The following is a 27,748-nucleotide window of genomic DNA, read 5'->3' as shown; positions in this document are numbered from 1 at the left end:
CCCTCCTCTTCTCCTCCTCCTCCTCCTTCTCCTTCTTCCTCTTCTTTGTGGTACAGGGGGATGGAACCTAGGAGCCTTCTACCTTTGAGCTACATCTCCATATCTATTTTTATATTTTATTTGGAAACAGGGTCTCACTAAGTTGCTGATGGCTTCACTAAGCTGCTGAGGCTGAGGCTGGCTTCGAACCTGCAATCCTCCTGTCTCAGCCTCCCAAATACTTGAATTACAAGTTTGTGCCACCAAGCCCAGCTTTCCCATTGTGTGTGTGTGTGTGTGTGTGTGTGTGTGTGTGTGTGTGTGTGTGTGTGTCTGGGGATGGAACCCAGAGGCATTTGACCTCCAAGATACACCCCCTGCCCAATTTTTTAGTCTTTATTTTGAAACAGGGTCTCACTGAGTTGCAGAGGGCCTCACTAAGTAGCTGAGGCTGTCCGCGAATCTCGATCCTCCTGTCTCAGCCTCCTAAATGCTGGGATTACAAGTTTGTGCCACCAAGCCCAGCTTTCCCATTCTTCTTAACGCAACTTTATTGATCTCACAGTGATTCCTTGACTTTTTCTAAGGCTTTCCAGGCTTCCACCATGATCTCTATGTGTCTCTCTCACATCTCTCCTGAGTTCCAGATGCTCTTCCTCCTCCTCTTCTTCCTTCTCCTTCTTGGAATTAAACCCAAGGATGTTCTACCTCTGAGATATACCCCCAGCCCTTTATATTTTTTTATTTGGAAACAGGATTTTGCTAAGTTGCTGAGACCGTCTTTGAACCTGTGACCCTCCTGTCTCAGCCTCCAAGTACTAGGATGATGGGTGCATGCACAGCGCCCAGGCAGATGTGCTTCCAACTGCCCATAGACGTCTTGACCTTGATCTTCTATGAACACCTTTTTTTCATCCAGAAAGCCTCAATCTCCTGCATTCTCTTTCCGAGCTAAATAATATCGGCCTTTGTCTAGTTTCCTAAGTTAAAAAGCTCAGACTAATCAAATCCTTCTTCCCTCTTATTTTTTAAAAATTTATTTTAATTTAAATTTTTTGGGGGGTGGTACTAGGGTTCCTAGAAGCCCTTCTACCTCTGGGCTACACTCCCAGACCTATTTTATACTTTTTTATTTGGAAACAGGGTCTCTTAAGCCAGCGAGGCTGGCTCTGAACCAGCGCGATCCTCCTGTCTCCGCCTCCCAAGCGCGGGGATTACAAGCGTGCGCCACCAAGCCCGGCTCCTTCTTCCCTCTTAATTTCCACATCCAAACAGGCATGAGGGTCTGTTGGCTTCACCTTTTGAAACAGCTCCAAATTCCGCATCTTCTTTCTCCATCTAGCGCTGCATATGCTTTTCTTTTAGGACTTCCTACATTTCAGTTGTGTGTGTGTGTGTGTGTGTGTGTGTGTGTGTGTGAGAGAGAGAGAGAGAGAGAGAGAGAGAGAGAGAGAGAGAGAGAGAGAGAGAGAGAGAGGGAGATCCTCTAAATCCTGAGATTCTTGAGAATAAGGCTGTATTGTTTTATCATGTGTGTGTTGTTTCTGGGGACTGAACACAGACAGGGATGTTCTACCTCTGAGCCTCAGTCCTAGCCCTTCTTATTTTTTTATGTTGAAATAGGATTTTGCTTAGTTGCTTAGTTTGCTTAGTGCCTGAGGCTGGCCGCGAACCTGCGATCCGCCTGTCTCAGCCTCCCAAGCACTGGGTTGCAGGCGTGCGCCACCCTGCCGGGTTCACTTCCATGATTTGTAGGTACCAGTCTTGATTGCTGAGAGTCCTCCGTTCACTAGGGGGAGTTTTCTGATGCCTTTAAAGGCCTTGGTGGATAATTTCATCAATTTACCCCCTAAAGTAACAGATATAAAGCATTTGGTTTTTTCTTTCTCCACAAGAGGAGAGCCAGGGTATTTCCGTAGGCACTATCCCAATAGCCTGTCTTCAGCGCTAAGGGTCTCTGCTCCATCCAGAAAACACAACTGATAGATCAAAACGCTGTGCAGACACAAAAGACAAAACAAGAACTGGGAGAATGGCTTGATGGCTTGCCTTCTGAAGGGTTCTTAATTTGCCAAAGCTTGCTTGCATTTATTTAATTATTTATTTATTTACTTTTGTAGTGCTAGGGATTGAACCCAGGGCGTTCTACCATAGAGCTGCACAGCCAGCCCTTTTCATTTTGAAACAGGGCCTCGCTACGTTGTTGATTTTGGCCTCGACTCTCCAATCCTCTCATCTCAGCCTTCCAAGTACTGGGACTAGAGGCGTGCACCACCACGCCCAGCTTGCCAAAGCATTTACTTCTCTATTTTTCATGCCCTTAAATAATAACTTCTGCCGGGCGTGGTGGCGCACGCTTGTAATCCCCGCGCTTGGGAGGCAGAGACAGGGGATCGCGCAGGTTCGAAGCCAGCCGCGCGCGCTGGCTTAGGAGACCCTGTTTCCAAATATAAAAATGTAAAAATAGGTCTGGGAGTGTAGCCCGTAGGTAGAAGGGCTTCCAGGAACCCTAGTACCACCAAAAAAAATAATAATAATAATAATAACTTCTCATGTTTTAAGTCCTAAGAGGTAGGTTCCTGTCTTTTTTCAGAGTCCTTAAAAGTATGCTCTTCGAGTAAGTCAAACTGAGGTTCCTTGTGACCAAGAATCACTCACTTACCAAGGTGCTTGTCCTCTTAGCAATGATGGGGAGGCAACCCTTGTGCACCGTAGAAAATGAGGGAGCAGTCCTTTGCTCCCATTGGTCCTCGGATATATATACGCGCACGCGTGTGTGTGTGTGTGTGTGTGTGTGTGTGTGTGTGTGTTTATGGAGGGGCACTGGGGATTGAACCAGGGGCAGTCTTCTTCTGAGCTACCCCCAGTCTTATTTTAGTTTTATTTTGAACAGGGTCTCACTAGGTTTTTGAGTATTTCCCATTGCTTGCTGAGGCTGTCCTCGAACCTGTGATCCACCATCTCACCTCTTTAGTACTAGGATTACAAGCTTATGCCACCATGGCCTCATCTATATAAAACTAGCCCCAGCAAAGAAATGTACGTGGAGAGAAGCCAGGAAGACCATTAAATGTGCTATCTGCTACTTAGGTCTAAGGGTCTTAAGTGTTCCTCCTCTCTTTCCTTTTTTTGTTTGCGGTACTGAGGTTTGAGCCCAGGGGCATTCTACTTCTGAGCTATGCCCCCAACCCCATGTATGTATGTATGTATGTATGTATGTATGTATGTATGTATGTATTTAGTACTGGGGATTGAAAACAAGGATGTTTAACCTCTGTGCTACACCCTCAGCCTTATTTTATTATTTATTTATTTATTTATTTATTTATTTATTTATTTTGGTGGTACTGGGGTTCCTGGAAGCCCTTCTACCTCCGGGCTACACTCCCAGACCTATTTTATATTTTTATTTGGAAACAGGGTCTCTTAAAGCCAGCAAGGCTGGCTTCGAACCTGCGCGATCCTCCTGTCTCCACCTCCCAAGTGTGGGGATTACAAGCGTGCGCCACCATGCCCGGGCCCTATTTTATTTTTTATTTGGAAACAGTCTCACTACATTGCTGAGGGCCTCACTAAAGTTCTGAGGCTGTCTTCCAACGTGGGATCCTCCTGTCTCAGCTTTCCAAGTACAAGGACTTTAGGCGTGTGCCACCACATCCAGCTAATTATAAAGCGTTTAGTATGCCTAACACGTGTACCGTTGTATAGAAAATAGCATGTTCCCCTAACACGAACACCTTGACAAATAAGGTTAATAAGATCTGCCACAAATATTGTGGGGAAATAGATGGAACTGGAGAACATTTTCTAAGTGAGATTAGTCAGTCACAAAAACTAGAAAATCGGATGCTCGCCCTAATATGCAGAAGCTAGGGAGAAAAAGGGTCATGGGAGGAACTCTAGAGGAAGAAGGAGATACTGTAGATGAGCAAATAAGGCGACCTGAGGGAGGATGGAAGGGAAGAAGAGGAAAATTCCCTTAATGTACATGATGTATATTCACGATCATATCAAAGTCAATCAGTAAATGAGAGGGGGAGGGGAAGGGGATGGGGTGGGAACTGGGGAAGGGCTAAATGAGTGATGTGTGCGTGTACGCCTCCACCATCTTGTACTCCATTAAGATGGATGACTACAATGTACCAGATAAAAAATAAAAAGTAAGCCGGCGTGGTGGCGCACACTTGTAATCCCCGCGCTTGGGAGGCGGAGGCAGGAGGATCGCGCAGGTTGGAAGCCAGCCTCGCTGGCTTAAAAGATCCTGTTTCCAAATAAAAATATAAAATTGGTTTGGGAGTGTAGCCCGGAGGTAGAAGGGTTCCATCCCCAGTACCACCAAAAATAAATAAATAAATAAATGAATATAAAATGTATTTTTATTGGTGCATTATAGTCACATCATAATTAGTTCATAATGATAATGGCATACACGCACAGCACTTGGTGAGCTTTACAATTAGAATTTTAATTCATGAAATCTAATTCTAGTGTTTATTCTTTTTTTTTTTTTTTTTTTGCAGGTCTGGGGATGGAACCCAGAGGCATTTGACCTCCGAGCTCCACTCCCTGCCCAATTTTTTATTCTTTATTTGAAACTGGGTCTCACTGAGTTGCAGAGGGTCTCACTAAGTAGCTGAGGCTGTCCGCGAACCACGATCCTCCGGTCTCAGTCTCCTGAATGCTGGGATTACAAGCGTGCGCCACCACGCCAGGCTATGTTTGTTTGTTTGTTTGTTTGTTTGTTTGTTTATTGGTGGTACTGGGGTTCCTGGAAACCCTTCTACCTTCAGGCTACACTCCCAGACCTATTTTTATATTTTTAATTGGAAACAGGGTCTCTTAAGCCAGCTGAGGCTGGCTTCAAACCAGCACGATCCTTCTGTCTCTGCCTCCCAAGCACGGGGATTACAAGCGTGCGCCACCACGCCCAGCTGTGTTTATTCTTTTAATCAACATGCAATACTGTCTTTTAGCATCATTTAAAAAGTCATCACATGCCGGGCGTGGTGGCGCACGCTTGTAACCCCAGCATTTGGGAGGCAGAGACCAGGAGGATTGCGGTTCGCAGCAAGCCTCAGCTACTTGGTGAGGCTCTCTGCAATTTAGTGAGACTGTTTCAAAATAAAGAATAAAAAATAGGGGTAAGAAGCCGGGCGTGGTGGTGCACACTTGTAATTCCAGCATTCAGGAGGCTGAGACAGGAGGATCACGATTTGTGGACAGACTCAGCTATTTAGCGAGGCCCTTCACAACTCAGTGAGACCCTGTTTCAAAATAAATAAGTAAATAAAGTCTATAGAAATATGGCTGGGGGTGTAGCTCGGAGGTTGAATGACCCTGGGTTCCATCCCTAGAACTTCAAAACACAAAACAAAACAAAAGAAAAAAAGTCATTACATGCTTTATGTTATCATTAATAATTAATAATATTATTTTCCAAATAAAATTGAATATGAAAATGCATGCACTTCAATGTATTTGGGAGTTTACATTATTAAATTCTACCTTTAAGGTGCCTGTTAAATTTATGATATTTTAAAATAAAGTTATACATAAACCTAAAAATAATTTTATTTTTATTGGTAACTTTAATAAGCAGATCATTAATTTGGATAATATGAGCTTTTATAGTCAAATGCATCATAATCTTCTGAGAATTCAGAATGCTGTTTCATTTTTCTTTTTCTGAAGTGAGTACTTTGATAAGTTCATGGAAAAAAAAAGATCTGCCACAAATATGTGGGATCACAAGCCAGGCGTAATGGCACACGTCCGTAACCCCAGTACTCAGGAGGCTGAGATAGAATTGCACGTTTGAGGCCAGCCTCAGCAACCGAGTGAGGCCTTGTTTCAAAGTAAAAAAGACTGGCAGTGTCGCTCAGAGGCAGAACACCCCTGGGCTCAGGTCTCTCCTGTTGCATATGTACCCAAAGGACTTCATAATTGGTGAGTGTTGCTGTCCAAAAAGAAAGTGGCGATGCTTCCTCCATGGACCAGAACCAGATTTCAGAGCCAGAAGGGACTAGGGATACCTTTCATTACAAATGGAGTCGGGGGAGTGGTGGAGTGTGTGACTAAGAGGGCGAGCTCTCGGGTGAGATCAGTTTCAGTTCTTCATTTAATAGAGTTGAGGGCTTTTGTTTTGTTTTGTTTTGTTTTTTGTACTGAGAATTGAACCCAGGGGTATTCAACCTCTGAGTGACAACCCCAGCGTTATATTTTATTCTTTATTTTGAAACAGAGTCTCACTAAGTTAAGGGGGGCCTCACCGAGTAGCTGAGGCTGGCTGCAAACCTGTGATCCTCCTGTCTCAGCCTCCCAAGAACTGGGATTACAAGCCTGCACCGCCGCCGCCCAGCTTGTTTTGAAGTTACTTACTGATTTAGGTCTCAGTTTCCTTATCTCTAAAATGGGGAGGGTTGCTGTAAAGGTCAGGTCAGAGAGTTCACGGAAAACATTTACCACCATGCCTGCCCGCCTTTATTTTCCAGGAAGAAGTGACTTTCTCAAGTCACATAGCCTCTTAGAGATAAACCTGAAAATAGCTAGTTTTCCTAACTCCTCGTCATGTTCCTTTGTATACCACACTGCCCCACGTCTGAGAGAGTACCAGGTGGGCTCGGTGTGAAACTTAGTTCAGACGTGGGTGTTAATGGTGCCTTGAAGGGAAAAAATATATCCTATCACTTCCTATTATTACTATTATTTGGGGGACTGGGAAGTCTACCTCCAAGCCACACCCCCAGGCCCCATTTTTATTTATTTATTTATTTATTTATTTATTTATTTATTTATTTTTGTTTGTTTGTTTGTTTGTTTTGAAACAAGCTCTCAGTTGCCAAGAGTCTCACTAAACTGCTGAGGCTGGTCTGGAACCTGTGATCCCCGTGCCTCGGCCTCCCATATAGTGGGATTACAGGCTTCCTATTACTGGTTAAGAGCTACCGTGTACCAAGCACTATCCTGCATGCCCCATGTATGATCTAATAATCTCCACAAAAACGCTACATGGCAAAATTGTTTTCCCTACACAGAGGTGGGAAATTGACGTTTAGGTACAATCAGAAATCTGCGCCAACCTCCGTCTTTCCATCTGATCCCCAAAGGCGTGCCTTCCTCCGAGCTGTGGTGACCGAGTAAGAATATCGAGTTACCGTGAAATGTCACTGAGGCCAAAAGGACTCAGGACCAGGCTGTGAGTGGGTCGCCCTCTGCCACCGCCACCGCTCTTGGTGGCCGTCCCTTTGCGAGACTTCGGTTGTTACTTGTGGCAGGACGTATCTGATTTGAATAGGCAATGTCGTTTCAGTGTTTAAGAGAGCCCCTGTTGATAAATGAAGAACTTGCTCCTATTTAGGTCCAGGATTTCAGAGGATGGAACCGCGTGTGTACCTACCTGGGCGGCCAGGGAAGGTGTTTTCTTTGCAGTGTGAAACGCCAGGAGTCCAGGAATGATCAAATCACCCTGGTTTTTCTTATGAACTCCTAGAAGTCATCTTTGTTGGTATAAATGAGATCATTTAGCCTAATTAGTTCCAAGCTTAATTAGCAGTAATTATCCCAACATGGGAGTAATATCCGAGCAGGAAGTGCCGAGTCCTCGATTAGATAGATCTCTAATTGGTGTTACAATATTGTAATTAAAGCGTGTTTGTACGCCTCTGCCGCGGCACACGATTTGTTTCATGTCTGATTAAACAGGGAGAACCAGCAGCCTTGGAGGGGGCAGAACTTAAGCTCTGACTCACGTAACCTGTTCACGCCTTGACTAAAGAGCCGTGGAGCCGGCCTCGGTGGGCAGGTAAGGGGCCTGCACCGAGCCACGCCACCTGTGCCAAGAGGGTCCACCTCGGGCCCTCCACATCTACATACTATCTTCACATTCTACACCTGTGTCGCCTGTGCAGGAGCAGGGAGGTGTTTGATGGAAGGGTCACTCTCTCTGTTTTATGCTTTGGAGGGTGGATCCAGATATAACCCAGAAGAGACCAAAAATAATATTACTGGCTACCATTTGGTCAGCATCTATCATGGGCCAGCTGCTGTGCTAAGTGCTTTGAATATCTGCACATGTTAGAACTTCAGGGGAAACTCTGAGACAAATTGTTATCATCTCTGTTTCATAAACAAGGACCTGAAGAGGAAGGGGTGGCTTTGCCGCTGGCTTTGGGGCCTTACCTTCAACAGCACCTCACTGGAGGCCACCTCTGAGGCTACCCAAGAGTTTCTTGCCATTTTTTCCCCACTCTGTTATAATGTAAGTGTCTACTACGGCCAGCGCTCGCCTCTGCCTCATTCGGTGTTCAGTGCCCAGCACCGAGCATAGTGCCAGCAGTGTAGGGGGCGGTGAGACGAGTAGCCAAAGGAATTGTCAGAAGCCACCCAATTTATTGGCCACCTACAGGATCAAATCCAGGTCTGTGTGGTTCTCTAAGCTGTGTATTTTCCATTACATCACGGTGTGTGTGTGTGTGTGTGTGTGTGTGTGTGTGTGTGTCCGAAGACTAAACCCAGGGGCATTCTACCTTGGAGGTACACCCTCAGCCCTGTCTTATTTTTCATTTATTTATTTATTTATTTATTTATTTATTTATATTTAGTGTGTGTGTGTGTGTGTGTGTGTGTGTGTGTTACTGGGGATGGAACCCAGAGGCTTTCTACCTCCAGGCTATACTCCCAGATCTATTTTATATTTTATTTGCAAACAGGGTCTCACTAAGTTGCTGAGATCCTCACTAAGTAGCTGAGGCTGGCTTCGAACCTGTGCGATCCTCCTGTCTCAGCCTCCCAAACGCAGGGATTACAAGCGTGCGCCACCACGCCCGGCCTTGTTTTTTTATTTTTAAAACAGGGTCTCACTAAGTTGCTGAGGACCTTGCTAAGTTACTGAGGTTGGCTTGAATCTATGATCCTCCTGTCTCAGTCTCCTAAGTACTGGGATTACAAAATATGTGCCACCATGCCCAGCAATACTTTTTTGTTTAATGTTAAACTTAAAGTAAATTTTTTAGATAATATAACAAAACCATATTTTGGGGAAAGATGGAGGAACAAAGATTTTCTTTCTTCTCTTTTCAAAATGCTGTTGTACAATTTCCAATAGATCTCTTAACCACTCATGAATATTTATCAGCTTAATGTTTCGATTGTATATAATTTTGGAAATTTTGCCCATATTCTAATAGTTGATAATTGAATTTAATAACCCTGAGAAAATTAAAATAAACCACATAAAATTTATGTGCATTTTATATAAGTGGATTCAGTATTTCAGTGATTCCCAGTTGGTACACCTCGAGAGTGTTTAGTTATTACCAACAGTGACATAAAATTCTCAGGTTGTTTTTTCCAAATTAACTTTACTAGATATTCAAATGTGAAAGTACCATTCAAAGAATGGTCGGGAGTAGGATCAGACTAGATCCGTATGGCAACAGCCCTTTAAGACTTTGGAAATCACTGACATTTAATCTTGATCACTGCTGAAATATTCCAGGCATTTAGAAACTCAACAAAGCTGGGTGTGGAGGCGCGGGCTTGTAATCCCAGTATTGGGAGGCTGAGGCCGGAGGATCGCAGGTTCAGGCCAGCGTCAGTAACTAAATGAAGCCCTCTGCAACTCAGTGAGACTGTATTTCAGAATAAGAAATAAAAAGGGCTGGGGACATATCTTGGAGGTAGAGTGCCCCTGGGTTCAATCCTCAGTAACACACACACACACACACACACACACACACACACACACACACCAAGGATTTTTGTTTATTTATTAAAAACATTTTAAAAATATTTATTTACTATGAGACAGGGGCTTGCTGCGTTGTCCAGCCTGGCCCTAAACTCCTGGGGTCAAGTGACCCTTTCAAGTGCTAGGACAGCAGTGTGTGCCGTCACACCCAGCTAAACATCTGTCTTTCTGAAGCGAGTAGATGATGCTTTTATTTGTGTGTGTGTGTGTGTGTGTGTGTGTGTGTGTGTGTGTGCATGCGCGCGCACGTGCATGGTACTGGGTATAGACCCAGGGGCATTTTACCTCCAAGCTATACCAGCTACACCTCCAGCCCTACTTTATTGCTTTTTTTTTTTTTTTTTTTTTTTTTTTTTGGTGGTACTGGGGGTGGAACCCAGAGGCTTTCTACCTCCGGGCTATACTCCCAGACCTATTTTATGTTTTATTTGGAAACAGGGTCTTCACTAAGTTGCTGAGAGCCTCACTAAATAGCTGAAGCTGGATTCCAACCAGTCGATCCTCCCGTCTCAGCCTCCCAGGCACTGGGATTACAAGCGTGCGCCACCACGCCCGGCTTTATTGCTTATTTTAAAACAGGGTCTCCCTAGGTTGCTGAGCGTCTCTTGGCTTTGAACCTGTGATCCTCCTGTCTCAGCTTCCCAAGTATTGGGATAACAGGTGTGTACCACCACGCCTGGCTGATGATACTTGCACAAAGTATAAAACTCACAAGAAAAGTAGAAATGAAAAGCTCCCTTTTGCCGGGCGTGGTGGTGCACGCTTGTAATCCCCTCGCTTGGGAGGCAGAGACAGGAAGATTGCGCAGGTTCGAAGCCAGCCGTGCTGGCTTAAGAGAACCTGTTTCCAAAAATTAAAAAATATAAAAATAGGTCTGGGAGTGTAGCCGGAAGGTAGAAGGGATCCAGCCCAACCACTCCAGAGATAACCAGGTTTTTTGTGCACTATACATATACAAATACGTACATTTTAAAATGCATTATCTCTTAATAGACCACCATGGCACACACTGAACATAAAGGTCAATTCTCTCACTTTCCATCTTAGCAAAAACAGGAGAAACAAGAATTCAGTCCCTAGAAACACAAAGTCCTTAGAAAAAAAGCCCTGAAAGTCTGTTTCTCTCTCTCTTTATCTCTTTTCCCCCCAAACTATTACTAAGCCGAGTGTGGTGGCACACGCTTGTCATTCCAGCATTCAGGAGGCTGAGACAGGTGGATGGCAGTTTGTGGCCATCCTCAGCTACTTAGTGAGGTCTTTTGCAACTCAGTGAAACCCTGTTTCAAAATAAAGAATAAAACTCAGGCATGGTGGCGTACCCTTGTAATCCCCGCGCTTGAGAGGCGGAGACAGGAGGATCGCGCAGGTTCAAAGCCAGCCTTGCTGGCTTCAGAGACCCTGTTTCCAAATAAAAATATAAAAAATAGGTGTCTGGGAGTGTAGCCCGGAGGTAGAAGGGTTTCCAGGAACCCCAGTACCACTAATAAATAATTAATAATAATAATAATAATAATAATAATAATAATAATAAAAGGTGTCTGGGAGTGTAGCCCAGAGGTAGAAGGGTTTCTAGGAACCCCAGTACCACCAAAAATAAATAAATAAATAAATAAAAAGAAAATAAAATATAGGGCTGGAGGTGTAGCTCACAGGTGGAAAGCTCCTGGGTTCCACCTCCATACCTGCAAAAAAAAAAAAAAAAAAAGATTACTAAACATCATGATGACATATAGATATAGAAATGTGGAATATGGTACTAATGAATGAGAAATGTCACCTGACTCAGGACAGTGATGACGTCATGGAGCATGAGTCCCAACTCTTCCTGGGCTTTCTGTTTTGACTAACTCAAAGGATGACGTCTCCACTCGGCTGTTTCTCTCAAAAACAGCAACCACGAGGCCGAGGTGAGAGGTTATGAAGACTGTAAGCAACTTCATTTACTGCTGACCTCTGGTCACTGGAGGATTGGGGTGAGAAAGAAGATGAATTCATTAAATATATTACTGTCAAAAGCATCATCTAGCCAGGCGTGGTGGCGCACGCTTGTAACCCCCGCGCTTGGGAGGCTGAGACAGGAGGATCGCGCAGGTTCGAAGCCAGCCACGTGCGCTGGCTTAGGAGACCCTGTTTCCAAATAAAAATGTAAAAATAGGTCTGGGAGTGTAGCCCGGAGGTAGAAGGGCTTCCAGGAACCCCAGTACCACAAAAAAAAAAAAAAATGCACACCCATTATCCCAGGACTTGGGAGGCGAAGACAGGAGGATCATGTGTTCAAGACCAGCCTCAGCAACTTAGCAAGGCTGTCAGCAACTTAAGGAGACACTGTGTCAAAACGAAATAAAATAGGGGTGGGATATAGTTCATAGGTAGAATGATACTGGGCTTGATGAATCTTTTGGAGAGCTATTTTAGTGCAAGAAAATCCACAGAGCTTCCCACAGTTATGACACTAAAATTTGGGATTGTTTTTGGCTTTTGAGTAACTAGAAATAACCTAACCATGAGCCAGGTGTGGTGGCGTGTGCTTGTAATCCCCGCGCTTGGGAGGCGGAGACAGGAGGATCGCACAGGTTCGAAGCCAGCCTCAGCTACTTAGTGAGGCTCTCAGCAACTTAGTGAGACCCTGTTTCCAAATTAAGTATGAAATAGGTCTGAGAGTATAGCCCAGAGGTAGAAAAGCCCCTGGGTTCCACCCTCAGTACCACAAAAAAAAGAAAGAAAGAAAGAAAGAAAGAAAGAAAGAAAGAAAGAAAGAAAGAACCTAACCATGATATTAAAATAATTGCATTTATACTTGTACAATTAACAGGTAAACTGGGCTAAAATTGATATGTACCTTATAAAACCCAAGGAGCACAGCAGCCAAGGCCATCACCAGCTCATTGTTTGTTTACTTTTTTATTTTTTGTGGTACCTAGTATGGAACCCAGGGGCATTCTACTCTGAACTACACCCCCAGCCCCTACTTTTTATTCTTTATTTTGAAACAGGGTCTCACTGAGTTGCAAAGGACCTCACTAAGTAGCTGAGGCTGTCCGAGAACTGCGATCCTCCTGTCTCCGCCTCCCAAGTGCCGGAAGATCATGGTTTGAGGACAGCCTAAGCTACTTAGTGAGGCCCTTTGCAACTCAGTAAGAAATAAACAGACCAAAAAAAAAAAAAAAATAGGGCTGGAGATGTAGCTAGGAGGTAGAATGCCCCTGGGTTTCATCCCTGGTTCCTAAAAAAAAAAAAAAAAAAAAAAATCATATTTATTCTCATCTATAAAGACAAACTTCAAATATATATAAATATTTTGTGGGCACTTGGGATTGAACCCAGGGGCATTCTACCTCCAAATACTACACAGTCCTATTTTATCTTATTTATTTATTTATTTATTTGCGGGTCTGGTGATGGAACCCAGGGGCATTTGACCTCCGAGCTACACCCCCTGCCTTATTTTTTATTCTTTATTTTGAAACCGGGTCTCACTGAGTTGCAGAGGGCCTCACTAGGTAGCTGAGGCTGTCCGCGAACCGCGATCCTCCAGGTCTCAGCCTCCCGAATGCTGGGATGACAAGCGTGCGCCGCCACGCCCTGCCCTATTTTATTTTTTATCTTGAACCAGGGTCTTACTGAGTTGTTGAAGGTCTCATGAAGTTGCGGAGGCTGGCTGCGAACTTGTCTCAGCCTCCCAAGTACTAGGATTACAGGCACGTACCGCTTTGTCCAGCTCAAAGACTTTTGAAATAAAAGTTTATTTAATTGTTTCCCCTTGGCCCAGCTTAAGTTTAGAAAACTCTACCCCTTCATATCTTAATACAATTTGAATTCTCCCTCTCCAGCGATATCCCATCAAAGTTTCTGGCCAACTTTCCTTTGTCGTAGTGTTTCTGAGAGTCTGCCTTTCTTTCTTGCTGACTCGCCTGTCTGTGCGGGTTACTTCAGTTATTCCCCTAGCCAATGAATCCAGTCCGTACACTGTCCTTCAGGGCAGGGACAGTGTGATACGCATCTCACTGGCTCTCCTCCTCTATACTTCAAGTGCTTTGCGTAGACCAGTATTTAGAAAATGGCTGTTGATTTGAACCAAGTTCCTGACAATTTCTACATATCACATCCAGAGGAACCTTTCTAGCTGGGCATGGTGGCACACGCCTGTAAGTCCAGTACTTGGGAGGCTGAGACAGGAGAAGGATCGCGGGTTCAAGAACAGCTTCGGCAAGTAGTGAGACTCTCATCAGCCGAGCAAGATCCTGTTTCAAAGTAGAAAATAAAGAAATAGGGCCGGGGCTATAGCTCAGAGGTAGAATGTCCCTGAGTTCAATTGCCAGTGCCCACACACATACACACTCACACACACACACACACAAAAGGTAAGAAACAAAAGAAATCTTTCTGGCCTAACTAACCTCAGATTTTGCATTCCTGAAAACTTCTGTGGACATGCTTTGTGTCATATTAACTCACATGATTACTGGTTTTATTTATTCTTTTTTAAGTATAAATGAACTGTTAAAAAGCCTGCAAGGGAAAGGTATCCAGACTTGGAGTTAGGAAATTTGGCCCATCTCTGCTGATTTCCTGGTGGAGTGACTGAGAACAGTCATTCAGCCTCCCTCGACTTCAATTTTCACAGTCTCAACCCAAAAGCTAGAAGAAGGAGGGAGACGGAAGTAGATCATATGATACCTAGGGTTTTTCTAGCCTTAAAATGGTCATTCTTAGCTGGGAATGGTGGCGCACACCTGTAATCTCAGTACTTGGGAGGCTGAGACAGGAGGATGGAAGGTTTCAGGCCAGCCTCAGCAACTTAATAAGCCCCTCAACAATTTAGTGAGACCCTGTTTCAAAATAAAATACAAGGCTGGGCATGGTGGAGCACGCTTGTAATCCCAGTACTTGGGAGGCTGAGACAGGAGGATTGTAGGTTTATTGCCAGCCTCAGCTATTTAGTGAGGCCCTCTGCAACTTAGCGAGACCCTTTTTTAAAATAAAGATTAAGCCGGGCGTGGTGGCGCATGCTTGTAATCTCCGCGCTTGTGAGGCTGAGACTGGAGGATCGCACAGGTTTGAAGCCAGCTTCGGCTACTTAGGCTCTCAGCAACTAGTGAGACCCTGTTTTCAAATAAAGTATAAAATAGGTCTGGGAGTATAGCCTGGAGGTAGAAAAGCCCCTGGGTTCCACCCCCAGTACCCCCCCCACACACACACACACAAAATAGGGCTGGGGTGTAGCTTAGAAGTAGAATGCCTCTGGGTTCAATCCCCAACACCATAAATAAATAAATAAATAAATAAATAAATAAATAAATAAATAAATAAAAAAGGAAGCCAGGCCTGGTGTTACACATCTATAATCCTGGTATTTGGGAGTTTGAGTCAGGAGAATTGCAAGTTGGAGGCTAGCCTCAGCAACTTAGTAACACCCTGTTTCAAATATGAAGGGCATATAAATCAATCAATTAACCAATCAATCAATCAATACTAAGGTGAGGTGTAGGTCGAAGGTAGAATGCCCCTGAGTTCAATCTCCAGTAATTATTGTTATTATTGTTGTTATTATTATTATTATTATTATTATTAATTATTTGCTTTCTTAACAAACAAAAACTTCTCAAAGGCAGAGAATTTTCTTCTACTACTTGGAAGAGAAACACTCTGGAATCGATGGTGTTCGATAAGTTCTTTTCAGTTTGTGACTGTTGCTTCACCCCTCTAGCAAGAAAGTTGGAGCTGAGGGTGTCCCTCCACAGCCCGCACCCTGAGGGGCGCAGAGCCGCCCTGGCGGAGCCCGCGTCAGCCCCAGGGCACCTCACGGCCTTGCCGGTTTAAGGAAATGTGTTTATGGTTTGCACTGCTTTCCTCAGTAAGATCATTTCCTTGCAAGTAACGAGAGCTGTGTGTGATACGGTTGAAATCCTGTCCCTCCGCTGAGATGGAGAACTCACGTGACGCCGGGGCCCATGATCCCAGAGGCACTTGCAGGAATGCTAAGTCTGGCAAATATTAACTCGGAACACAGCAGCAGTTACGAGCCTCCCTCTCTGGGCCGTTTTCTGATTTTTCCTTTCCTTGACTTGAGCATGTGTGTGTTATCTCTTCCTTTCCTCTCTTTATCGTTTGTTTTGTTTGTTTGTTTCTTTGTTTGTTTGTTTGATGTGGTGGTAGTGGTGGTGGTACTGGGGATTGAACCCAGGGGTATTTTACCTCTGAGCTACACCCCAGCCCTTTTTATTTTGTATGTATGTATGTATGTATATATGTATGTATGTATGTATGTATGTATTTACTTTGCAGTTCTGGGGCTGGAACCCAGGGGCATTCTACCTCCGAGCTACACCTTCAGCCCTATTTTTTATTCTTTATTTTGAAACAGGGTCTCACTGAGTTGATGAGAGGCTCATTTTGTTGTGGAGACTGGTCTCAAATCTGCAATGCTCTAGTCTCAGCCTCCCAAGTACTGAGATTACAGGCATGTGCCGCTGTGCCTGGCTTCTCTCCCCCCCCCCTTGCAGTGCTGGGGATGGAACCCAGGGTCATTCTACCCCGAGCTACACCCCCAGCCCTACATTTTTATTCTTTATTTGGAAACAGGGTCTCACTGAGTTGCAAAGGGCCTCACTAAGTAGCTGAAGCTGTCCTCGAACCACGATCCTCCTGTCTCAGCCTCCCAAATTCTGGGATTACAAGCATGCACCACTGCCCGGGCTCTTCCTTCTCTTAAAAAGTAAAATCAAGTCGGGCGTGGTGGCACATGCTTGTAATCCCCGAGCTTGGGAGGCGGAGACAGGAGGATCACATAGGTTCGAAGCTGGCCTCAGCTGGCTTAAGAGACCCTGTTTCCAAATAAAACATAAAGTAGGTCTGGGAGTGTATCCTGGAGGTAGAAGGCCCCTGGGTTCCTTCCCCAGTACCACCAAAAAAAGAAAATAAATAAAAATAAAAAGCAAAGTCAAGACCTTCTGTTTCCTCCATTCGTCTCTAACTGGAAACGCTGATGTTCTTGTATATCGCAGAGCAGAAGTCTCTTCTGCCCTATTTTTTATTCTTTATTTTGAAGCCGGGTCTCACTGAGTTGCAGAGGGCCTCACTCAGTAGCTGAGGCTGTCCGCGAACCGTGATCCTCCTGTCTCAGCCTCCCGAGTGCTGGGATTACCAGTGTGCGCCACCACGCCCAGCAGTCTTGTCTCTTTTGCCTCTAAGCAATGTGCAGCTGGCTTTCCTTCGTCCCCTCTTCCTGTGTGCCCTGGCCTGGGCATCGGAGGACTCTGGGGTCTTCCAGCGTCTCCTGGAATCCCGGGCAGGCACTGTGGAGAGAATGGCCGGGTTGGGAGAGCAGCTCAGAACTGCCCTGCGAGCTGGAGAGGCTCGCCTCGGAGAAGAGCAGTGCTCCAGAGGCTTCCACATGGCAGGGAGGGAAGGACAGGTTAGACGGACGGAGCTACTCACATCACAATGTACGGAAAGAAAAACACTTCTGTAACAACGGGGAGGAGTTGTGGTTTAGGTTAAACCACAAAGGAAGTGCAGGCCTTTGCCACTTTCCTCTCTGTGGGTAAGAGATTCTCCTTTGGCTCATCTCACAGGCTCTGAGGCCGAGTCCTCCGTGAGGGAAGCATTCATCGCTCCTGTCCATCCGCACAAGCACCAGCACAGTGGTTTGTGGTCTTAAAGAGTTTGAACTTGATTTTTATTTTTTAAATACTGGGGATTGAATCCAGGAGCACTGAACCCAGAGGCGGGGCATTCCATCTCCGAGCTATACCCCTAGCCCAATTTTTTATTTTCCATTTTAAAACAGGGTCTCACTAAGCTGCAGGGAGTCTCACTAAGTAGCTGAAGTTGGCGCAGAATCTGCGATCCTCCTGTCTCAGACTCCCAAGCACTGGGATTACAGCACCACCACACGACTTGAGCTTGATTTTTAAAGCATAAAGATGCCTTAAAGCACCTCCATTTCTAAACCTGTTATCCCAAATACACTTCCCTTATCTTGAATGGGAAAAGAAAGATGAAGGTCTCTGAGAAATGAAGAAGGGAAAGTGCTTTTCCCAAGTTACCTTCACCTCTATTTTCCCGTGTTTCCTGGGAGAGACCTTGTGACTGTTTTGACTTAGCAAAAAAAAAATTACTAGCAGTTCTGTTCCTCGAATAGCCATCTTTTATTGAGAGCCTACTATGTGCTGAGTATTTTCCTTGTATTATTATTATTATTATTATTATTATTATTTTATTATTTTGTGTGTGTGTGTGTGTGTGTGTGTGTGTGTGTGTGTGTGTGTGTGGTATTGGGGATGGAACCCAGGGGCCTTCTACCTCCGGGCTACATTCCCAGACCTATTTTATATTTTATTTGGAAACAGGGTCTCTTAAGCCAGCTGAGGCTGGCTTTGAACCTGTACGATCCTCCTGTCTCAGCCTCCCAAGCGTGGGGATTACAAGCATGCGCCACGACGCCCGGCTCCTTGTATTATTTTTGAGGGACAGGTTTTTACGACTCCCATTATTTTAGGCAAGACAACTGAAGCTAATAAAAATCGCTCGCCTAAAGTCATACTATGATCTTGAACTTGGACTCAGGTCGGTTGCACGGTAGCTCTGGCCTTCTACCCTGCCTCTGGAAAGTCTGGTTTTAGAAGTATTTCAAGCCAGGCGCAGTGGCTCACACCTGGAATTGCAGTCCTTGGGAGGCAGAGACAGGGGGATTGCAGGTTTGTGGCCAGCCTCAGCAACTTAGGGAGACCAGTTCAAAATTTAAAAAATAAAGCCGGGCGTGGTGGGCACGCTTGTAATCCCCGCGCTTGGGAGACGGAGACAGGAGGATCGCACAGGTTCGAAGCCAGCCACGCTGGCTTAGGAGACCCTGTTTCCAAATAAAAGTATAAAATAGATCTGGGAGTGTAGCCCGGAAGTAGAAGGGTTCCATCCCCAGTAACACATACACACACACACACACACACACACACACACACACACAATTAATTTTTAAAAAATAAATAGAAAGGGCTGGGGCTGGAGCATGGAATGCCCTTGGTTCAATCCTTAGAATCAAAGGAGAAAAGTATTTCAGTGATAGATGTCACAAACTTGAGAGGTCAGGTTTCAAACATGGCTAATTATCAATATAACCCCGGGCAAATTATTTGACCCCTCTATGCCTAATGAGGTATGTCTTGGCTAGTATGACAATTTAGGTAACACTGAGAAAAGGCTTTCTTAGTGTCTTCCTAATAGGGTTAAATGAAGCAACAGATAAACAGGCTCCGCACACTGGTTGGCGTACAGTAGACTCCTCAAAATGACAGCCATGGACTGGTTGTAGGTAGGGCAGGTTCTGGACCACACTGCAAAATATTAAGTAGGTTAAGCCCCCCCCCCCATTTACTTAAATTACCCTCCCTAGTCCCTGTCACCCTCGCTCTCCAGAAAAAGATATGTCTGGGGGTAAATGGTTGTTAACACTTGGCAGAGAGAAGCCATAACTCTTTAACCGTGAAACAGTCAAGGGTCGGCTGTAGACGTCCATTCTCCTGGAAGAAAGGGGCTGTCTGTTGGCTCGCTTTGGGGGAGAAGGCTGGGGCCTGGGGCGGGCGGGAGGAGGCCTCAGAGCCCCCGGCCACCCTGTGCTCCTGTTACTTTTCCTTCATACATCAGTGTAGGGCCACTTGTAGATTCCAGGTCTCAGCTGCTCTTGATCAGAACTTTTTTTTTCTTCTCCTGTGGTGATTTTTGCATGAATTTTAGACCCCGGCGACTTTCAGTTGCCTGGGTCTGTTTTTCATTGCAATTGTGTCAGGATCTTACGTTCAGTTGCATTGGAAAAGCATTTCTGTATTTCTTCTCTGGCTAATCTACATGAACTTCAGATTCTGTATTTTTGCCTCCTGGTTTCTTTTAAGTATGATATTTGTGGGTTTTTCTGATTACAAAAGTAATGGCCATTCATGGTAGAAAATTAGAACAAAAGAATACAGAAAAATCTAATCGCCCATAAAGCAGCAGCCAGAGTGCCATTCACATCTCGTTGCGTCCCTCCCATCTTTTCTCTGTGAATAAGTTCCTATCCATACACACTGTACGTACGTATGTGCTTTGCAAAACTGGGACAGGATAATGTGTGTATTTTTTCATCCTGACTTTTCACAAAACTATATTACTAGAATTTTCTGCAAGTCATAAAACATTTCTTGTGAAAGATTTATGTCTGTATAATATTGCATTGTATGAATATACCAAGGTTTAATGTACCGTTCCATTTGCCAGATGTCTAGATGTTTCTTTGTATAATTTCTGTCTCAGTTTCGTCGTTTTCTTTTGCCTTATAAGTTATTCCCAGAAAAGCAATTATTAGGGCAATTAGGACAGAGTGTGAGCTTTTAACTTTTTACTTATCAAGGTATTTGTGTCTGATTATTTTAATACAAAAAAACCTATGTAATTTTTATTTTATTTATTTATTTACTTATTTGGTGGTACTGGGGGTGCCACCCCCAGGGGTTTTCTACCTCCGGGCTATACTCGCAGACCTATTTTATATTTTATTTGGAAACAGGGTCTCACTAAGTTGCTGAGAGCCTCACTAAGTAGCTGAGGCTGGCTTCGAACCTGTGCGATCAGCCTGTCTTAGCCTCCCAAGCGCGGGGATTACAAAGTGCACCACCACGCCCGGCTAAAGGCCTGTATATTTTGAAATGGATCTCATTAAGTTGTTGAGGCTGGTCTGGAACTTGCAGTCCTCCATCTCAGCCTCCCAAATACTGGAATTACAGGTGTGTGCCATCACATCTGGCTTGTACATGGTGTGTGTGTGTGTGTGTGTGTGTGTGTGTGTGTGTGTATGTGTGTGTGTGTTACTGGAAATTAAACCCAGAAGCTATACCCACCCCAGTCTTTTTGCCTTTTCTTTTCTTTTCTTTTCTTTTTTGAAACAGGATCACTAAGTTGCTAAGTAGCCAAGGCTGGCTTCGAACCTGTCTCAGTGTCCCAAGCACTGGGATTATAGATATGCCTGGTATACATTGCCTTTTTAATGTCTAGTGTCAAATCAATTTCCAGAATTGTTGCTGTAGTCTAGGAGATGGCAAGCTAAGACCCAAGGGCAAAATTTGTCTGTGGCCCCTTTTTGGACAGCCCATGAGATAAGAATGGCTTTTACCTGTTTAAAGGCTAAGATGAAAATTCAAAGACAAATATTATTTTATGATACATGAAAATTATGTGAAATTCCCATTTAAATATCCATAAGTAGTTTTGGAACACAGCCATGCTCATTCATTTTTACATTGTCTGCGGCTGCTTCTTTAGTGTCGAGAGATGCTGTATTGCCAGGCGCGGGGCACAGGCCTGTCATCCCAGCACCTGGGAGGCTGGGGCAAGAAGAGCGCAGGCTCAAGTCCAACAACCGAGACTCTGAGCAGTTAACAAGACTCTCCGCAACTAGCGAGACTTTGTTTCAAAACCAAAAAATAAAAAAAGGTTGAGGGCATATATAGCTGGGAGGTAGAATGCTTCTGGGTTCAGTCCCCAGTACCACCACCACCAAAAAGAAAAAAAGAGAGTCGGGCGTGGTGGGGCGCGCTTGTAAACCCCGCACTTGGGAGGCGGAGACAGAAGGATGGCGCAGGTTCGAAGCCAGCCTCGCTGGCTTAAGAGACCCTGTTTCCAAATAAATAAAAAAATATATAAGATAGGTCTGGGAGTATATCCCGGAGGTAGAAGGGCTTCCAGGAACTCCAGTGCCACTAAATAAAGGAATAAATAAATAAATAAGAAAAAATAAAAAAAGATACTGCATGGCTTGCAAACCAAAAATCAAAAATATTTACTACCTGCCCTTTATAGAAATAATTTACTGAGTCCTGCTTTACTGCATAGTCCTACAAACTGCATAGGAGAGCGTTCATTTGGCCACACGCACATTAACAGTGGACTTTGACGACTTTTTATTTTTTGTTAATTTAGGTAAGTCAACAAGTATTTATCAAGTATTTTCCATGTGCCAAACCCTCATGGAAAATACAATTTACTTATATGTCTTTGATTAATAGCTATAAGTTTTCCATAAGTTTAAATTACATGTTTCTGTTAATATTCTGTGTGAAATTCTAAATTTCAATGCAGACACGTATATCTTATATCTCTGTGTATGAGCTCCTCATATACTGATTTATTTTCTGTCATGTTTGTTGTTGGAAATATTTTTGCTTCCATTAAGTTGTCTGCCTTTTGTTTTATGAGGTTTTTACATACAAAAACTTATATTTGTATGGAATCAAATCTATTCAATTATTATTTTTATTCTAATAATATATTTCCTTGTCCCTAACTTTAAATATTTAGCTACATTTTTTCTGTCTTTTAACTGATTCTTTTTATATATTTATTTATGTTTCGTACTGAGGATTGAACACAGGGGCATTCTACCCCTAAGCTATTACCCCCAGCCCTTTTTATTTTTATTTTTTTTAATTTTGAAAGAAGGTCGTGCTAAGTTATCGAGGGCCTCTCTAAATCGCTAAGGCTGGCCTCAAACCTGCCATCCTCCTGTCTCCGCCTCCCAAGCACTAGGTTACAGGCATGGGCCACCATGTTTGGCTTCGTTATTAAATTTATCTTTTTAATCCCTCTGGAATTTTTTATTATATGGGATGAGATGAGGATCTTAAATTTACTCCCAAACAGTAAAACAATCAATCTAACATTATCTGCTAAGTAATCCTTCCAGTCTCCATTTATCTGTGACGTCACCTTTACTAAACTCTTCTGTGTCCTGGGATGCGTTCCTGACCCGCGGCCCAGTTATCTTCAGTGGTGCGTGCGTGCGCGTGTGCTCATGGCTTTTTCCTCGTGGTACCCACTGTGTCGTCTCTTATGAGCGTTCCACGGATACAGACCCTGGCTAGGCTTCTCCATTTGTGTTTTTCTATTTCCCATGTATTACCCCTTTCCCGTTGTAAAGTTCAGCAGCATCCTTCCTTCCTTTTGGTCCATATGTCAAGGATGCAGTCTAAGCTTATCTCCTAAAAGTCCTCAAACATTAAGGCCCCTTCCTACCAGATAGGACAAACAGGTCAGCGCCAGATCTTGTCCGCTTAGGAACTACGACCCGCAGCGCTCATTCGTAACCAGCTAGGTGATAAAAACCCGAGCCTTGTAACCTCAGAGGTTGGGAGTTTCCTGGGCAAATAGCATCGACTGGCATAAAAAAGAGCAAGTCTCTGGAAGGGGCTCCCGGAAGGGCTGTTCCACGATACATCGCCCCTGACTTTCTGTTAACGGCTCACCCCAGCCTGCCCTTGGTTCACAGTGGAGTTATTTCATTTACCAGGTGTGAAAATTGGATTTGACCACAGAGGAGGGGAGTTATCACCGCGCAGGTCTGCTCTTTAGGGGAGCCGCGGCTGTGATGGGATTTATTAAGAGATTTGCTATGCATGGAACATATCATTAGAGATGTGTTCCTTTAAAACTGGATTTGCGATCTCTGTCGTTTGAGGAGTGCTGGTGTTTTTCCCCCTTTAGTGTTTCTGTCTGACAGCCTCCTTCCCATGTAGGTTGCACACAGCCTCTTTCGGATCTGAATATTTTATCCGGCACCATTCTGCCAAGAGAAGGACCTCAGGGGGGTGACAGAGCGCGGGGCAGGGGTGGTGGGGGCCGCCTGTAATTTGGATATTGATATTAGCTACACATATGCCACTAAGACGAGGCTTCGTAGCGTGGATGCTAAGGTAATTTTCATGTTAACTGCTGTGCAGTCTGGGCTCCCTCTGATGGGGATATTGGGGTCACTCAGACCCTCTAGTGAGGGAACTCTCAAAAATCAAGGTTTTAGGTTGAATGACTTGTTGTTAGAGGCATTACAGACAGCCCCACGGTTAGTACTCTTAAAGACACCTTGTTTACTATACTGGTGAAAAGAGTGGCTGGATTTATTATTGTCGAGTATTTCTGGCACACTTTGTTCTTGCTGAGAGGTTTAAACTTATTTATGTATGGATACTGGCTGCTCTTTGTAGCACTCCCAAGAGATGAGTGGGTGATAAGTTTTAGTATTGTCTGCTTTTCCAACAAGAAAATGAAAAGGGAACCCCTGAGAAGAGAAGGGACTTGCCTGGGTTTGCAGACCTCCTGCCACCTTCTTAGGGAATCCTCAACAAAATGGTCGTAAATTCAGCCCGAGCAGCCTTCTGCCGGTGCCCGGCCGCTGCATGTCACCTGCGTACCCTTTCCCCCTGGTCACAGTAGGATGCTCAACGCCATCCCTGACGGGTCTCTCCATGCCTGGCACTTTACCTCGAAACAATCAAGGCGGCGCATGCCTGTCGTCCCAGTTTTTGGGAGGCTGAAACAGGAGGATCGCAGGTTCGAAGCCAGTCTTGACAGCTTAGTGAGAGCCCTCGACAACTTGGAAAGATTGCTGTTTCAAAATAAATAATAAAATAAATAAACATAAGGGCTGGAGTTGTAGAGTGCCCATAGAACACCCCAGGGTTCTATCTTCTGTACCCCTAAAGCCCCCAAGCAAACAAGCAACAACAAACCCAAATCAGCACCATCACCCTGCTCCCTGGACCACTCACTGTGCTGGCGGGTTCTTATTAACGTTACCCGGCTGGAGCGCGCAGCCTGCCCCTGGGCGGGCTGTGTTTTTAGCCTGAAACATTCTCTCCTGGCCCTGTCTCCACCTGTGGACATTTTTCTCATGCTTGAAGGCCCAGCTCAAGTATCTCTTTCTTCCCGAAGCCTCTTCTGATTGTTCCGAAGGGATAGGATACAAACTTCTCAGCAATAAAGTTAAGAACCTTCCAAAACACAGCCCCTTTATGCCGGGCGTGGTGTGCACGCTTGTAATCCCCGCGCTTGGGAGGCTGAAACAGGAGGATCGCGCAGGTTTGAAGCCAGCCGCGCTGGCTTTGAGACCCTCTTTCCAAATAAAAAGTATAAAATACGTCTGGGAGTGTAGCCCAGAGGTAGAAGGGCTTCCAGGAACCCCAGTACCATAAAAAAAAAAAAAAATACAGCCCCCTTTTACAATTGCCAGCCACATGGTCTGCCTGGTCCCTCCCCTAAGCTCCAGGCACCTGGGAACACACCCTCAGAAGAATGTGTGTGCCTTCCCCAGCAACGCCGGCTCTCCCCTCCCCTCCTGACTGACTCCTGCATAACTTCTCCCTTGGCACATTCAGCACCACCGTCTTTCTAGAACCCCCAGCCCCCAAGCACAAGTCCCCTGTGCATCCTTAACCTTCGGTAGCCTCTCAGAGAAGCCAGTGACAGGTCTGCGGTGTTTTCACCTGTTTATCTTCTCTCCTCGGCAGTGACCTTGCCTTTCTGAGGAAAGACGGAACCCAGGCCTGGCACATAACCAGTCTATACTCTGTCCCACAGCGCAAGCTCAGTCTGCTGGGCGGTGCACACCTGAGGCTGTACTTGGGAGGCTGAGACAGGAGGATCACGGATTGGAGGCTAGCCTTAGCGTGTTAGTGAGAACCTGTTTCGAATAAAATAAATAAATAAATAAATAAATAAATAAATAGGGTTGGGAGAGGGATCTATGTAGCTTGAAGGTAGACCCAGACCTAGGCACAGGCTCCATGAATTCCATTCTCTTCCTCTGCCTCGTTTGAACTTCGCTCTAGTAGACTGCAGACCCCCTGAGGGGAGAGATCCTGGAGGACTTTGCTCCCTATCTGCAAGCCTGGTTCCTTATCCCTGGCGGGAGGTCACTAAATGTTTGTTTAATTGAATTGTACGATGTTGTGCTCAGCTAGCTGCTAAAGAGCCCCATTTAAGGGGTTAACTAATAACATTCTGAGAAGTTCCTCTCCTTCGGGGGCATTTGCATTTTAATGGGAATCTTAAAAACCCAAAGGAAATGTTCTTTAATGGTGGGATTGCAGGCCTGGCGAGAAGCCCTTTGTTTTTTAGTTAGGCTGGACAGGATCTAGGAAGAGCTACTCCAGCCCAGGGTCCTCCGGCTTTTCTGTGTCTGGGCCCACTAGACAATCTGGGGAAGCCTCTTGACAGCATAATGATTTTAGACACCTGAAGGTAAATATGTAAGATTGGGCCGGGCGTGGTGGCGCACGCTTGCAATCCCAGCATTCGGGAGGCTGAGACCTGGAGGATCGCGGTTCCCGGACAGCCTCAGCTACTTACTGAGGGCCTCGGCAACTCAGTGAGACCCGGTTTCAAAATAAAGAATAAAAAATAGGGTTAGGGGTGTAGCTCAGAGGTCGAATGCTCCTGGGTTCCATCCCCAGATACGCAAAAATAAATAAATAAATTAATTAATAATAATAAATAAAGAACAAAAAATAGGGCAGGGGCTGTAGCTCGGAGGTCAAATGCCCCTGGGTTCCATTCCCAGACCCGCAATAAATAAATAAATAAATAAATAAATAAATAAATATGTAAGATTGGAAATATTGTTCTAACGAAAGATAATGACCTAAATATTCAAAGCATCAAATTTGTAACACAGTATTATTTGTTTCTTTATTAAAGCATTAATAAAGTCTAGTGCCAGGTTTAATCACTATCGTAATGTAGTGATGACTATCAACAATATTTGAACTATCTGTGATTCGTGTGTGTGTGTGTGTGTGTGTGTGTGTGTGTGTGTGTGTGTCACTGGGGGTAGAACCCAGGGGCTTTTCTACCTCCGGGCTATACTCCCAGACCTATTTTATACTTTATTTGGAAACAGGGTCTCACTAAGTTGCTGAGAGCCTCACTAAGTAGCTGAGGCTGGCTTCGAACCTGCGCGATCCTCCTGTCTCAGCCTCCTAAGTGAGGGGATTACAAGTGTGCACCACCACGCCTGGCTAAATATCTGTGATTCTACTGGTGAAAGAAAGAAAGTAAGAAAGTAAGAAAGTAAGAAAGAAAGAAAGAAAGAGAGGGAGAAAAGAGAAAGAAAGAAAGAAAGAAAGAAAGAAAGAAAGAAAGAAAGAAAGAAAGAAAGAAAGAAAGAAAGAGTAACAAACAGCTCATACTGCCTCGGTCTGTTGCCTGTAATCCTGGCTGAAGGAAATGATAAATTTTATTTAGAAGTTTGTGAAAGGAAAGCCATCTGTCCTTCGTCCAAGTTCTAATGTTGGTTTCCATCATGAAACCACGATTAAGAGGTGCTGCTTATGCCGGGCGTGGTGCCACACACCTGGAATCCCAGAACTCGGGAGGCTGAGACAGGAGGATCTCAGGTTCAAGGACAGCCTCGGCAAGTAGTGAGACTCTCATCAACCTAGCCAGACCCTGTTTCAAAATAAAAATAAAAGAGGGCTGGGAGGCTAGCTCAGAGGTAGAACGCTCCTGTGTTGAATCCCCAGCTTGAGGGAGAAAAGGAGAGAAAGAGAGAGCGCACAGGAGAGAGAGGGGGAGCGCAGCCGCGCGGCTCAGCCGAGTCCCCTACCCTGTGCTGCTGGAGCCAGTGCCTTGCTGGCTTCCTTCTCTGCACCCCTGCCTCTTCCTGGAGTGCCCAGATTCTTACTCTTTATACTTTACTGCACAACATAGTAGTTTTAACTGCTTCATTTACATCCGAAATATTTTTTAAAAAGAGAGAGAAACAAAATGTCCGGAGGATCGCAGGTTCGAGGTCAGCCTCAACAACTTGGGCCCTTAGCAACTTAGGGAGACCCAGTAAAAAGGGGCTGGGGGTGGAACTGGGAGGCAGAATGCCTCTGGGTTCGATTCCCAGTACCAATAAACAAACAAAGAAGAATAAAATGTTTGGGTCCTCCCTTCCTCTGTAGAGACACGAAGATGTGAGGGCATGGGGGCAGAGGGGACCGCGGCTTCCCTCCCTTGGGAAGGAGGCGGTGCACAGCTTACCCGAGCCAGCGTCTCTCCGGGCTCCTTCTCTGCCCAGAAGTCAGTATTAGGGCCAAAGGGGTCTGCGTGGTCTGCATCTCAGCAGTTAGTGACCGAGTGGGATAGCCTTTCAGTCCTCCTGAAACATCATGCTCCCTGACACTGATGTTATTTCTAATTTGGGTAGGAGGGTTTGCGCCGTTGTCGTTTTAACAC

This window comes from Muscardinus avellanarius (assembly GCF_963383645.1).
Source record: "Muscardinus avellanarius genome assembly, chromosome: 3".
NCBI lineage: Eukaryota > Metazoa > Chordata > Mammalia > Rodentia > Gliridae > Muscardinus > Muscardinus avellanarius.
The sequence above is the reverse complement of the archived record's forward strand: the minus strand, read 5'-3'. Positions refer to the sequence as shown.